The sequence below is a fragment of the Macrobrachium nipponense genome, chromosome 42 (assembly GCF_015104395.2).
Source record: "Macrobrachium nipponense isolate FS-2020 chromosome 42, ASM1510439v2, whole genome shotgun sequence".
NCBI classification, from domain to species: Eukaryota; Metazoa; Arthropoda; class Malacostraca; order Decapoda; family Palaemonidae; genus Macrobrachium; species Macrobrachium nipponense.
This window is the reverse complement of record NC_061103.1, coordinates 26,301,940-26,317,046: the sequence shown is the minus strand read 5'-3', so window position 1 is coordinate 26,317,046 and position 15,107 is coordinate 26,301,940. Positions and strand designations below refer to the sequence as shown.

The 15,107-nt window shown below is 31.9% G+C and overlaps 1 protein-coding gene across 2 annotated transcripts in view; it reads left to right on the top strand.

Annotated features, from left to right (window-relative positions):
- The window catches only part of LOC135213026 (nephrin-like), a 620,764-nt gene that overhangs the window by 872 nt on the left and 604,785 nt on the right, over positions 1-15,107 (top strand). The gene's annotated exons all lie outside the window — the stretch shown is intronic.

The following is a 15,107-nucleotide window of genomic DNA, read 5'->3' as shown; positions in this document are numbered from 1 at the left end:
TGTCAATAAAAAGTTACCTTATGGTGTTCTTCTGCAGTAACAATCCGATTGAATAAGACTGGAGGATAGCATTATATGGTAAAATTTGAATTTGTTGGTAATATACAAACATCCACACTCACACATACAAGTGCTGTTTTTTTAATGTATATTAAATTTATAGGAATAACACAATCTTTTTTCTCTTATCTTTATTTTTTTAAATTTTTTGGGTAAATTTTAGAAATTCTTATGTTATATTTAAGAGTGAATGATGCACAGATAACATGTGCGAAACGTATAAAGATGATAAACTTTGGTCTTCTTGATGTGTTTGTGGACCCTGCTGTATGCTTATATATATATATATATATATATATATATATATATATATATATATATATATATATATATATTTTATATATGTGTGTGTGTGTGTGTTGTTAAAACAACATAAAATATGCCAACGACTAAGGAAGCTACCTACCCACCAAAAGATGTATCCAGGAGAGGGGGCACAATAGCACATTTATATTTCCGGTGGTGCTCACCCTGTTCAAAAAGGGGAGGGAGCACTGCCCAAAATATGGTGTGCATCCCGTTTTCCCCTTGTTTCATTCATTTTTTTTTTTTTTTTTTTTTTTTTTTTTTTTTTTTTTTTTTTTCCATATATAAATTATATTATATATATATATATATATATATATATATATATTTATTATATTATACTATGACATACGCCTATAACTGAATCACGAATGTTTGGAACGTGATAAATCCATAAATAAAGGTATAAGCCACGAAGGAAAAAATAAACAACGGCGTTTCTGCTAGATCTATCGACTCGACGTCCTTTACTCAGCAGATAAACTGAGTAAACGACGTCAAGTCGAAAGATCTTGCAGAATCTCCATTGCTTATTTTTCATTCGTGGCTTATACCTTTATATATATATATATATATATATATATATATATATATATATATATATATATATATATATATATATAGTGTGTGTGTGTGTGTGTGTGTCCGTGTCCGTTTTCTGTGGGTGTCAAAGTGGTGTTTATTTTAATGAAAATTATCCATCATTTTATAAGCGGCTTTCAGAGTATTAGCATAAAATATTAAATGACACCACACCTAATTTATCGCTGTAATTCTCTCCTTCATGCATTGCTGGGACGCCTCAAGTAGGAGGCACTGCTGATGAAGTCATAGAATTTCGTCAGTCTCAGGCAAATTCGAGTAGTATAACCAATGGGGTCATTATTTTCCTTGTTTGTCATCATCTTATAATAGTAGTAATTCTTAATGCTCTAGCATAAAGTCGAAAAAAAACTATGAGGAAAGCAGGTTTTTACGTGGGACAGTCATAGAAGGTTCCTTGAGTCAAATAACTGCCTTTTGAGGTAGTGTGAAAAATTATTCCCCACATGCAATAGCACTTCATAAGGAACGTTCCTTCAAGATACTTTTAAAGGTATTAATGAATACTGCATTAATTTTCTACGCAGTCTAAAGTAAGTAAAAAGATCTTGATGTTTAAGGGTACAATTCAAGGAGGGAGAAATGAACTGGAGTAATTTTTTTCATCTTTCATTTGGCTCGTCAGTGGAAATAGGACGGGTATGGTGGACAAACCTTGGAATTTTACATCCGGGAAGGCACTGTGTGAATAAAGTGCTGCTTGCTTGTTGGGCGGGACTATATGGTGTTTAAAGAAACGCCTCATGTATATGAGTATACACACACACACACACACAAATATATATATATATATATATATATATATATATATATATATGTATATATATTTGTGTGTGTGTGTGGTGTGGTGTGTGTGAGTGTGTGTGTATGTTTTATTCATCATTCAATTTTTTTATTGCTAATTCAGGGCCCCGTATTTTTAAATAGCGAAGATTTTAATCGGCCATTTCGACTTTGCGGAGCAAAATAAGAGTGAACTATAGGGAGATAACAACGTGTATAAATAAACCATCCCTTCTCCTAGAGCAGTGGGAACACAATTCTTGTAACTTTATCTCTGATACGGTAACCTTGGCAAACAATGAGTAGTGTGTGTCTAATTTGCTTAATTAAGTTAATTAATGACCCCGACACGTATACATTCCTGTTGTAAACCCAATCTCCTCCTAGTGAGGGAAGAATTTATTTTGGTCTCTGGCTGAGGAAAGCTTTGCATTAACTTCTCCAACAAGTTGACAATATATGCGTGGGGAATGTAGTGATTTTCAATTTCCATAAAAAGGCTGCAGAATACTCAGGAAACACACACACACACACACACATATATATTATATATATATATATATATATAATATTATATATATATGTATGTAATCTTTCCATCCTAAATATTAATTGAGAGTTTTGTTAAATATGGATCCACATTCACGTCAAATCTTCCAAGGCATTAGCAGATAACTCCCCTGGCACCTTCAGTTACTGCCAGTAATTCATCAGACCGATAAAGTTTAAAAAGCTTCGCGGTGACACTGCTTTTCCTTTCATTAAAATACAAAATAATAATGACGGAAGGAGATAATTGTGACTTTCCATCATACGAAAACTACTAATCCCCTCGAGTGATATCTTGAAAGGGGATATTTAAGTTTCCAAACCATGTCCTTCGATTTTATTCTTCGTAAAGATTCTGGAAAGAATTTATTTTTTTATTGTCAGTCATTATGAATCATACTGTTTCTAACAGATAATAATTGTCTTAGGTGTGCTTTTTTTTTTTTTTTTTACTATAAGTAGAAAACTGTTCTGACTTTTTGTTGTACAATTATGTTAATATCAGTGCAGGGACCTATTTGAAATAAATAAATTTATGGTCCACACAGAAACGCGTAACTCTTGCAAGAATAACGGCCGTTTCAGCTTAACTAGAAATTAAAGAAACTTGAAAAATACGCTTTTATCAGAGATATTTATTTTGACAAAAATTCTAAGATAAGGTTTATCAGACAAGCATAGAAAAATAAATAAATGAAATTTTAAATAGTGCAACCTAAAAAGAAATTTTATTCTTATAAACTTTGCTTTAAAACCACCAGCAGACAAGTGGTGATGTCTTCACCCGCCCCCCCCCCCCCACAAAAAAGGGGAAAAATTATTTGTTTAGTATTATTGTAAGGTAATTTCCTTAAATTTTAACAGTGTTACTACTCATGTAAAGCATTCTGATCAAGTGTTATAAAAACTTTTTAAAATAATGGACACCATACAAAAGAAAATTTGCCAGTATTTACGTGACATGCACTGAAGTTTCATAAAGAAAATAACTCATACGAGATATATATGTTATAGTAATTTCATTGATTTTACTACTTATAAATTAGGGAGAACCGATACGATAGAAATCCAAAGTATCTTTGTAATCTTGAGATAGCAATGTAAATAAAATATGGTGAAAGTCCATTAGTGTAAAACTTGAACTGATATATTATTAAGGAGTGCCAGAGTTTCCGAGTAGAATTGTGCCGGAAGTGGCTCTTCAAATGTGAAAAAATAATAACGTGTATATATATTCCAGTAAGTTTTATGTGGCATATTACAAATAGTAAAGAGAATATTGACGGGTCAAACAAATTAGGATGCATACTTATTAGAAATTGTAACCGCACCATTAAAAGGGAAGTTGGAAGTTGTCGCATGTGTGTAAAAAAAAAAAAAAAGTCTCATAAAAGAAGAAGTGAAATACACGATGCTGCTCTAATTGGGTTTGCATTATACTATTCCATGGCCTTCAAAAAATCGCCCATATTTATGTACATATTCTGGGTACACAGAAGAAGTTGAGCCTCAGCAACCTCACCCGTTATATGAAGAATGATAGGGGAAGAAATAGAAATTAAATTTACCTGATATTTAATAGAGTGCAACATGTTTTGCCAATCATGTCAGAACTGCTTCATAGAGTCGTAGATTATCTCGTGTATCTAAATTGTGTGTATTATATTGCATCTACTTTGTGTATTGTCTGTGAATGGCCTTAAGCTGAAATAAATTATATTATTATTATATTTTTTTTTTTTTTATTTTTTTTTTTTTTTTTTTTTTTTTTTTTTTTTTTTTTTTTGCTTTATCACAGTCCTCCAATTCGACTGGGTGGTATTTATAGTGTGGGGTTCCGGGTTGCATCCTGCCTCCTTAGGAGTCCATCACTCTTCTTACTATGTGTGCCGTTTCTAGGATCACACTCTCTGCATGAGTCCTGGAGCTACTTCAGCTCTAGTTTTTCTAGATTCCTTTTCAGGGATTTTTGGGATCGTGCCTAGTGCTCCTATGATTATGGGTACGATTTCCACTGGCATATCCCATATCCTTCTTATTTCTATTTTTCAGATCTTGATACTTATCCAATTTTCCCTCTCTTTCTCTTCAACTCTGGTGTCCCATGGTATTGCGACATCAATGAGTGATATATTATTATTATTATTATTATTATTATTATTATTATTATTATTTTATATATGATCTTTGAATTTGATTTGCTTCCGAATTGTCTTGTCAAATATGATATTGAAATGGCTAATTCCTATTTAATGTCGAATGCTATATATAAAAGAAGGAACATTTTTTCTCGTGCCATTTGAGTGTCAGTATTTTGATTTCATATAATCAGGCCTCATTAAAAATGCAAAAATTTTGCAGATGTAATTTTTCCGGATTAAAGGGAATGGAATAAGCAAAGGAAAGTAGCATTTATGTACTATATAAATAGATAGATAGATATGTAATATATTGATATGTATTATATATGTATAGTATATTGGTATGGAGAGGAAAGTATTTATGATGGTAGAAGTAACCAATCCTTAAAACATTCCTTCCTGACAAATAACCAAAGGGCCACACTTTAATTATTAACAAATCTTCTTTTTTGTTTTTTCTAATATAATGAACGCGCAAAAACTATATTTACTTTTAATTTCATCCGTCTGGCAAAAACACATTTCGCAGAAATTAAATTTCGCTTAATTCCCTCCATTTTGGGGGAGGAAAAACAGCGGTAACCGGAGCTAGGTGATTATGATAGACACGGCACACCTGATACCTCTGAAAATAACTGGAGGAATAAAGTCTGCAATGTTTTTGGGTCATGTGTGTTTGTCTTTTGCCGATTTATTTTTTTGACAAATTTTTTAGTCTGTTTTTTTCCTGGCGACCGATGGTGATGTATATTGTTTTGAATAACATTGTCAAAAAATTGTCTGCAAGTTAGAGATAGGAGGTATTTGATTCCAAATGCTAGCAAAGAGATTTGCGAGCAAATATACTGATATGCTAGTTTCTGTAGAGTTATTAATTTGGCATTTCTTTTAGGATATACACAGAGAAAGAGAAACAGGCAGTATGGAAAAAACTGGTAATGAGAATGCCGCAATTATTTCTCTCTTCTTTTGGGAATATAACGAATAAACAGGCATTAAGGAAACGTTCGTTGTTTGCTAATTCTAACAAATCTATTGAGTAAGTGATGGCAATTAATTTTGGATAATTTTAAGGTTTTGCGTCCTTTTCATAAGCAGCATATACGAATATACAAGTCTTTGCAGTAGTAGTCTATTGTTTTACTTTAAATTGCTGTAGTTCAAAAAATTGTCGCAGTTATATTTTTTTTCTAGTTTTACTACTACATAATGTTGCAATCCGTTTGGAATTACGAATCAGCTATGAGGTAAGTCACTTGTCGTGTTATTAATTAATTAATTAATTATTTATTTATTTATTTATTTATTAGAATGATAAGGCCAAAGGAAGGTCACTTTGTAGAGATAATTATGGTCTTTGAAGAATGCACTAGTAGCTCAGATTTCATGACGTTTGAATCGGTAGCTCAAATAGCTATGACGTATTATATTGTAAGAGGAATGATTAACTCTATATACTGTAGTCTCAAGAAAGAAATGATTACTTTGTAAAAAAGCGAACTCTGTGATATCGTCTTCAAGAAATGGATCATTGCTTCAGATGGAAATAGGTATGATCACTGGAGAATGAATTTTTAGGTCTGAGAAGGGTGGCTATATTGTGTTGTCTTCACGAAGAATGAGTTAGCTGGGAAATCGGTAATTAATTGTGTTAAAAATGTAAGAAATTGAATTATTTACCTTAAACAGGGCAATTTTCTGTTCATATCCCCATTGAAAAAATGAGTCAGTAGCTCGAAAACCTTGAAGCAAAGGTTGTTGTCGTCTCTGAAGAATGAGTCGGTAGCTGGAAGGAAGGAAAGTTTGTTTTTTTTGTCATCTCTGAGGAATGAGTCAGTAGCTGGAAGGAAGGAAAGTCCTTTGTTCTGTGATCTTTGAAGAATGAGTAAATACTTCAAGGGAAAGACACATTTTTGTGCAATATTCTTGAAAGATGAAGTTCTAGGACGACATGTTTTAAGGGTGCATGAAAAAAGAAAAGTACCGTTATTAAATGAAGCTAAATTACTTTATTACTTATAAGAGCTTTGATTATTACCTCAGTCCACGACTTATCAAATGCAAATTTACATTCTGTCAGTGCTAGAAAAACAGAGAGAGAGAGAGAGAGAGAGAGAGAGAGAGAGAGAGAGAGAGAGAGAGAGACCGTAGAGTGAATGGGGGAGCGATGGAGAAAGGACACTTAATTTTAGATTTACGTAACATTCTGGGAAAAATATGGCCATTTTCCGTCCCGAGGGTAGAGTAGTGCAGAAGTATTTATAAGATAAACGCCGACGGCAAATGAAAGACTGAATGAAAACTCAATACATAAATCTGGGGACCCCCAGTGTATATGCGTCGAGTCATATGGGAGAGAGAGAGAGAGAGAGAGAGAGAGAGAGAGGCTATATTAGGTTAGATAAAGCCGTCTTCGTATATGGCCTTCATGTAGTTATGGTATTACTTTGCAGTGTCGTTGCACTTGCCTTTATTATTATTATTATTATTATTATTATTATTATTATTATTATTATTATTATTATTATTATTATTATATGCATATTAAGCAAAGGTTTTACTTACCTCTTAATTAAACTTCATTATTTCTTTGAGATTTGGATTATATTCATATAATTACGACTCGGTTCAGTTAACGTAAAAACAGTGATAACGTTTTAAAAAAATCAATAATTAGAAAAGGTACTAATTCTTGAAAAAAAAATGTTCAAGGCACAGTATCTACATAACCTAATTTTTTTACTTTCATGTTTTTTTTTCTAAGGATACATACTAATAAACAGTGAGGGAAAAACAACTGTTGTTGAAAGGGTTTAATTTTTTATATTTTTTATATTACACCCCACGCTTTCTCGCTCTTTATCTACGCCGTTATCTACTTTCAGTTAACCTAGTCCCGGATAAACTCTTGGGACGAAATGACGGTTCATTGTAAATACAGAGGTCACTTAAGATGTAAATTTACAACTAAGACTCACCTTGACTGGGAGTAGAGAGATAGTGAGAAGTACCCATTAATAATGACAATAATCATTGTGAGAAGGTGAGGATAATGAGAAAGAGGAGGATGAGGTGAAAGAGGAAGAGGAGGATAGTGCTTTTTTAAATGTATGTTTGTATAGTCAAAATTTATGCACACACGAAACCCAGTTATAATGATGGTGACGATGAGGAAGAAGGTAGAAGAGAGGAGGAGGAGGAGGAGGAGGAGGAGGAGATAGTGAAAAAATATAATTTTGTCCATTTTTAAATGGAATCACCCACAAAACCCAGTTATATTTAGAAAATCACCGTTCAGTAATAGTACATCCTGTTATGCATCGCCCAGAGGAAAGGAATCTTGATTTGGCCTTTTCAAGTGAAAGTCCCACTTTAACACCCACGTCTCCTGAAGCGGGACACTTCAGGGAACAAAAGTTGAAAAAGAGGTAGTTGTAATAGCGGGCTCGTATTCATATCCCTGGCACATTAAAAATGAAATAGTATGTGAGCCTTGCACGGTGTAGTCAAGTGAGAAGCATTGTATTTCTTGAGAACAGCGTCAAAAGTTTTCTTGGGAGAGAGAGAGAGAGAGAGAGAGAGAGAGAGAGAGAGAGAGAGAGAGAGAGAGAGAGAGAGAATCCCAGTGCTTTCAATTTAACGTTATCTTTTTAAAGAAATCTAAAAGCTTTCTGTTACAAAGAATAGTTTCTGGATACAGTTACGTAGGGGTATCAGGTAATTCTCCTGGTAATACTGAATCGTTTAAAACAGCAACTCTCAGGTTTGCAATGCAATGACACGTGCTTCCATTTCTACAACTTTGTGACGTCATTCTAAAAACCAATTAATTTATCCCTGTAAAAAAATGTCTGTATGAAGGGTACCAATTTCAGTTTAGCGAAGGAAGGCTTCTATAGGTTAGGCAGATTGCTTCTTCTTCCAAATTATTTTAGTGTCTTTTCCCCATCTATCTATTTCTCTGTTGCCAGTTATCCTGATATTCTCAGCAAAAGATGTTATCTTAATCCATCTGAGAATATTATTATGAAGCTACTTCCAGTAATTGGTTTTTATGCAGAAAGCTCATTACTTCAATAATGTCAATCTTGCCTTTATTAAGTTAAAATTATCTTAGGAAGTATTAGTATGTACAGGAAGTCTTAGTATGTACAATGCTGAAAGTATAGTTTCTAGTTTTATAAGTAATGGTTTTATTACCTTGCGCTTGTGTGTGATTGTACCTTTTTCATCATCATACACAATAGTGACACCATTGTGCAGCATATACAGTAGTGACACCCAGCAATATGTGGGAAATGCTGTAGCACCAACCCAGCCATAGATGACATGAATAAAGCGTAGTACCTTTCTGGAAACTCATTTTTGTTGATTATTCCGTTTAGTAATTGCACAGTTGACACTGATTAGCTTAGACTTACATGTTTTATTTTCATATATATGTACATACACACGCATACACACATATGTGTGTGTGTGTGAGTTTGTTTGTAAATGTATGTGGAGCAATATTTATTGGCTACGAATAAAATTCTAATGCTAGTGAGGATGGCATTTTTAGATAAAATTATATCAGAAAAATTCATAATATTTCTTTGACAGAAAATTTGAACGTTCGTGTTTTTTCATGTCGAGGCATTTATGTTCTCATCCTTTTATCCATTATAATCAGTGAAAAAAATCAATACTTAAGAATAGGAAACATCCTAATTAATCATCTGGATGTCACATTCCAGTTCAAAGATGTATTGAAATACGTCGAATACATTTGAATCATTTTTCATTGTACATTGAGAGATGCATTTTTGATGTTTTCTTGTTTATTGGTAAAAAGCATTTTTGTTTAGTTTTGTAAATATTCTACGTTTTGATAGCAAAGCAAATTCAAATACACGAGTATGTGAAAACAAAATTAGGACACCTTCAGAAAGATGGCTGATTTGTCAGTTAAATCTTTGTACACATTTCTCCAGCAACGATTCTTTGGAGTGATGTGCTTAAAAGAGGTGAAATTTAATCATAATCTTTGTAAATAGACTTGATTATTTTTACTACAGGAATTTTGTATGAGTTATGTTTACTACATGAATTTTGTACGAAACAATGCTGATAAATTTGTCCAATATTTGATCAATATTGAACTAAAAACAAAAACTTTAATTACTTAAAACTGGATAATGTTAAGAAGTAATTTCTTACTCAGTAACGTTACTGTGCACTGAATTATTATATCTTTATAATGCTTTCTTAAAAATGATTGAATGATAATGAATGAGAAAGGTTAGTTTAGAGGAAATTGGTACGAAGGAAGAATATGATGCCGATAAATATCACTATAAACCAATAAGGTTAAAAATGTCGAATAACGGAGGTCATTAAAGATATGAAAGTTGTTATTCAGTTGGTGAAGGAATTGTAACAGACTTACAATTTGAGCAGGATAAAATATCTATCAGAGTCGAGGCTTGCGTCATGAATATTCCATGGAGATGGGAATTAGAGGTAATACTCAATCACGAGCGTTAGGCGTTGGTAACGAGGACGAGAATTAACAGATTCTAAATTTTGTGGAACAATATCTCTCTCTCTCTCTCTCTCTCTCTCTCTCAAGGACGAGAATTTTAACAAGATTTTTTTAAATTTTTGTGGAACAATATCTCTCTCTCTCTCTCTCTCTCTCTCTCTCTCTCTCTCTCTGTCGTTCAAAATATTAGCACTTTGATAAAGCTGCTTTATTATGCACTTAAATGAAGCGGCTTTATCATGCACTTTAGTAAAGCTCTCTTATTATGTACTTTAATAAAAGCTGCTTATATCATGTACTTTAACAAAGCTGATTTATTAAGCACTTTATAAAAGATGCTTCAATATGCACTTATAAAAACTGCTTTATTATGTACTTTATAAAAACTGCTTTATTATGCACTTTATTAAAGTTACATAATTATTCATTTCAATAAAGCTGCTTTAATATGCACTTTAATACGGCTATTTCATTATGTACTTTAATAAAGCTGCTTTATAATGCACTTTAATAAAGCGACATTATTATGAACCTTAATAAATGTGCTTTATTATGCACTTTAATAAAGCTACTTTATTATGTACTTTAATAAAGCTACTTTATTATGTACTTTAATGAATGCTTTATCATGCCCTTTAATAAAGCTACTTTATTATATGCTTTAATAAAGTGGGTTTATAATGCACTTTAATAAAGCGACATTATTATGAACCTTAATAAATGTGCTTTATTATGCACTTTAATAAAGCTGCTTTATTATGTACTTTAATGAACGCTTAATCATGCCCTTTAATAAAGCTACTTTCTTTAATGTACTTTAATGAATGCTTTACCATGCCCTTTAATAAAGCTACTTTATTATGCTTTAATAAAGCTGCTTTATAATGCACTTTAATAAAGTTACATTATTATGAAGCTTAATAAATGTGTTTTTATTATTCACTTTAATAAAGCTACTTTATTATGTACTTTAATGAATGCTTTATCATGTTGCCCGTTTAATAAAGCCTGCTTTTATTATATGCTTTAATAAAGAGGGTTTATAATGCACTATTAAAGCTGCTTTATTAAGCACTTTTATAAAACTACTTTTTTCTCATTAATAAAGCTGGTTTATTATGCACTTTAAAAAAATCTGCTTTAATATGCACTTTAATAAAGCTGCTTTACTATGTACTTTAATAAAGTTGTTTTATGATGCACGTTCATAAAGTTGCTTTGTCACTTTAATAAAGTTGCTTTATTATGCACAATAATAAGGTGCTTTATTGTGGGCGTTAGTAGAGTTTGCTTTATTATGCATTTTAAGTTGCAGACAAAAGGTACCTAAAGAAGAAGGAATTATGTATATGTATATGTATATATATAATATATATATATGTATATATATATATATATATATATATATATTTTATATATTATATAATATATATAATATAATATGGGATAGCTCCCGAGCGACGAAAATAGGAAAGTCGAGATCATTCGTACCTATGAGCCCAGTCAGTGGTGCAAATTGAAATCCTCAACACAAAGGGATCGTGGTTTTGTGAGCGTAAATAAAAATATTCGGAGAGGAACATAGACGCCGGAATTTTAGAGAAATTGCTCGAGGAAAAATATAGTAGCTATCAGGATGAATATTTTCTGGCACTTTGTACTGAAATGGTAAAACTTGAGGTGTACGAATTTTCCGGCCCGTAGTATACTCTCCGAGCCATAAAATGAAATGGAGAAAGAGGATTTTTTATAAGAAGATAAGGATAAGAGAGAAAAGAGATGCTTTTATACGTCGTCAGATAAAGAATAAATAAAATAAACGAAGAATGAGAGAATGAACATTGGCTACGCTTTCAAATTTAGGATACTTTTTCTTTTTTCAGCCAACGATAATTTTTTGTGGCGTAGAAATTGTAGTAATAATTCTTAAGATTGTACAGAAAGACAGATATTTTTCTTGAATTATTAAGGCGATGCAGAATTATAGTTACTTGTATTTAATCTGGAACACACATACACAAACACAAACACACAGGTTCCCTGCTGGTTTAATTCTGAAATAGCTAGCTGGAAAGGTACGTCAGTTTGTTGCCCTTCTCTTTTTGAATGAAGCGTGGCCAGGCCAATTCACAGACTCAAGCTGAGGATCTAAAACATTTAACGTTCATGTGGACTGTGGCAGTATCCTTTCTCTGACGACTGAAGAGACTCTGCAAACCGTACTCCTATTGTGGGTCATAGTGATGGTTGAATGGCACTGCAGTAGTTTCTCGGCCTATAACGTACTGTTTAATTTTGTTATAGAATAACTATATTTTTCATATGTATCAGTGGAAGAAGCTCTGAAGCAAACAGCCTCTGCCCCTACTGCAAGTGAACTATATATATATATATATATATATATATAATAATATATATATATATATATATATATATATTACGTATACGTATATAGTTCACTTGCAGTAGGGGCAGAGGCTGCTTGCTTCAGTGCTTCTTTCACTGATACATATGAAAAATATAGTTATTCTATGACATAATTAAACCTAATATATATATATATATATATATATATATATATATATATATATATTTATATATATATATATATATATATATATATATATATATATATATATATATATATATATATATATATATATAATCCTTTCAGTAACCAAAGATAATATTAAGATCTCTGTGAGCGAACAGGAAGGAAGAAAAGAACTGACGGCGTATAAAGCGGATTAAAATGACTTAGAAGAAGACGTGTTTGACGACGACGTAGCTCCAGAGCACGTCTGAGGATGAGCCCTGATGTGTGTGATGTGACCAGGGGAGGTGGAAGTTCAAGTGGCTTAAGTGGTTTCCGCCAACAGCTTCCGGACCCTGGTATGCGGAAGGTTAAGAGTAACAGAAGTGTGTGTGTGTGTGTGTGTTTGTGTTCGTGTCTGTTTTTGTCTTTGTGCCTATGTATTGTTTTTGGTTAGTGTGTGCCTGTGTACGTTTTTGTTTTTGGTGCAAATGAGTTGCTGTGTGTATTTTTGTTTTTGTGTATGTGTGTGTTTGTGCCTGTGATTGTTTGCAAGTTCGTGTTTGTGCGCGTGTGTTTGTATGTTTGTGTTTGTGCATGTGTGTTTGTGTTTGTCCCTATGCGTGATTGTTTGTGCTCGTACCTATGTGAGTATTTGTGTTTGTGCCCGTTTGTTTGTGTATTTTTGAAAGGTTACTCGAAAGAGTAACTAGGCACAACAAAATATGTTTTACTTTTTCATGATGATGAAATAGATGATAACAATGTAATATTCTTGCTTTAAACTTTAAAACATTCACAATTACTTCTCTGTTCTGACAACAAAGATTGCATTCAGTTTTGTCATAAGAGATATCTTAATTGATTAGGTAGCTAACAGGTACTAGGACATATCATAGAGTAAGTAAAGTTTGTATTATTTGTAGCATCATAAAATATTTGAATTTCTTTATCGCAATATCAATCTTTGGATTTCAGTGCCCATTAATATCATCAGGAATTTGGCTGTGTAATCTGATCGTCTACCTTTTTTTTTCTCCTCCAGAAATTCCTCATCCAAAATTTTAATCAAATGTAAATAATATATTAAAATTCCGTCAGAACCCATCTATGATATTTGATCAATTTTATTCATGCAAATGAAGTACTTTTGAATCACTAATGCAGAGATTTATCCATGAAATTAGAATTCAGTCCATAATTAGAATATTGCTCAAAGCTTTGCATCCCTTTGATTTTCCAAGATGATTTCATGATTACACTTGTTAAAGTTACCGCAAAATTGTCAAAGAAAAAAAAAGACATTTGGAATTTCGTGAAGTAAATGCTTTATTATGCAAATATATTTTTTTTCGTCTTAGGGTTATATCAAGGATCTGAGAATATTTTTTGTTCCTTCTTTGGGTTGGGAATAATATTTTTATTCTTGCTTGGTTTGATGCAAAGACTGAGCTTAAAATAATTTAGATAATTTTAGTCGTATCAAAATAGAGACTTTTATTAATCTGTGACTTTAAAATAATATAAAGTTTACTCCAAACATATTAGTTTTACCATTTGATAGCTCTCTCTTCCTTGAAGTGTTATCAGTTTTTATATGTAATTGAGTCCTTTATTACTTATATCGAAAGCGAATACCTTGTTTTTGTATTTTTCATTACCCAATATTAGTTACAAAAAAAAAAGGTAAATTCAGAATTGAATAAAGAAAATACCCTTCATCATAAAAAAAATGAAGTTTTGTGAAAGGGACATGGGACACAGGCCATCCCAGTAGTCACAAAAAAAAGATGAAAAAAGAAAGGTATTCAAAACAATGGCTATGAATTAAAAATGCAGCGAGGACCAGAGTATGATCCCGTTACTGGCACGAGGACTTAATTGCCATTTTAAACCGTATTATTAAGGCATAAAGAGAAATAATCCTGTTTATGAGAAATGAATTGATGGAGTTTTCATTTTCATACGGGATATTGCGGTAATTAACTTAATTAGATGTGGTTTGGGTGTTACGTTTCCAGGTTATTGTGCTTATGACGATGTAGTCACCTTATTATGGCGGGAGGTGGGCTGGCTCTTTTTTCCTACTGCAGTGTCAGAGCAATTTTTATTTGAAATTTTATATTAGATGTGGAGGTTTGAATTTATACACATACGTACACGCATATATTTATATATATAGATCTTTACACACACACACACATCTATATACTGTATATATTTGTTTGCATGTGTGTACTTTATATATGTGGTTATATATGGGTAAGGTGAAGTATTGTTAGTATGTATAAAGTTTAAAGATATATATATGTATATATATATATATATATATATATATATATATATATATATATATATATATATATATATAAACACATACATACATACATACATATGTGTGTGCGTGCGTATAAATAATCACGAAAATTTGGAACGTGTATACGTGTATGATACCCATATACCTTATATTTATATACATGCATATGTAATATTATACATACTACATACATCATATATATATATATATATATATATATATATATATATATAATATCTGTATAATGTATTAACCCTATAGAATTCCTTTCCCTGACAACTATAGGTCTTT